Source organism: Otolemur garnettii, unplaced genomic scaffold (genome assembly GCF_000181295.1).
Source record: "Otolemur garnettii isolate 467f Iridium unplaced genomic scaffold, OtoGar3 scaffold00046, whole genome shotgun sequence".
NCBI classification, from domain to species: Eukaryota; Metazoa; Chordata; class Mammalia; order Primates; family Galagidae; genus Otolemur; species Otolemur garnettii.
The window spans coordinates 6,341,646-6,343,106 of NW_003852441.1; positions in this window are offsets into that span (position 1 = coordinate 6,341,646).

Below are 1,461 nucleotides of genomic sequence, written 5' to 3' on the forward strand. Positions count from 1 at the left end.
GGTTGCTGTGAGCGTGATGCCATGGCACTCTACCCAGGGGGATAGCTTGAGGCTCCGTCTCAAAAAAAAAAAAAAAATATACCAAGCATTAGAAAATATTACAGTAGGTAAACAAACAAACAAAATAACCCAAGGTGTATCTTGGTTAAACTTCTCTATTTCAAAGATGGATATAAATATATATGTAAGTACTAAATAGAACACAGAAATTTGTCTCTGGGGTAGAAGAGCTGATGTTTCTTCTGCTTTGCACCTGCGGAGTCAGTGACAGTAAAATTTGGAGCAACATTTCCAACAGAAATAGGTTGCAAATCAAATGTAACCCCCCAAAGACCACATACTCACAAACAAGGACCAAGGACGAGAAAAGGTCATTTTCCAAAACCTTTTACCAACTAGTCATATCTTCTGAAAAGAAAATATTACTAAAAAAGCAATTGTTCTGAAAGAAATTAAAATAAAAAACAAGAGAGAAATTTCTTCATGACCTTGTGTTAGACAATGATTCCTTAAACATGACACCAAAAATTCTAATCACAAAGGAAAATTGATGAATTGTACTAGTTAACCATTCAGAACTTTGGTTCATCAAAGGATGCCATTAAGAGAATGAAAAAGCAATCCTCAGATGGAGAAAATTTATTTGCAATACACATAAAATGTGGAAGAACTCAACTCCAGAAATATAATGAATCCTAAAAATTAATAGGAAAGAGGAAAAACCCAAAGGAAAGTGGACAAGAGACTTGAGTAGGCACTTTACCACAGTGACTATCCAAATGGCCAAAGGATAGATGAAAAGTTTTTCAATTTTATTAATCGTCCAATATGTGCCAATTGTTATTCTAATGAAATGTCCACAGAATGGATACAATTGAAAGAGACTGGCTAAACCAGTGTTGGCGGGAGTCCAGAGCAAGTGCAACTCTCATACATTTTGGTGAGAAGGAAATCAGTACAAGCGCTTTTCTGGTTTTTGAGTTTTGGGAATAAAATCTTAATTCACTTTTCTTTCTGATAATATTGAAAAATACTTTGGAGAACTATTTTGCAGCATCTGCTAAGACTAATCAGTATGCATACTTCATGACTCAGCAATTTCACATGCTCAACAAAAATGGATACATACTTGCAATAAAAGGCATGTGCTAAAATGTATGTATTGGCAGTATTTGTAGCAGTCAAAAGTTGAAAACAGTTGAAATGTCCATCATTGATAACATGAATAAAAAAATGATGGTGCAAGGAGGAGCCTGTGGCTCAAAGGAGTAGGGCACCAGCCCCACATGCCAGAGGTGGTGAGTTCAAATCCAGACCTGGCCAAAAACTGCAAAAAAAAAAAAAGAGTTAAAAAGAAATGATGGTTTAATGGATCAACAAACTGTGGTATATGTACACCATGGAATACTATGCAGCCATAAAGAAAGATGGAGACTTTACGTCCTTCATGTTCACATGGAT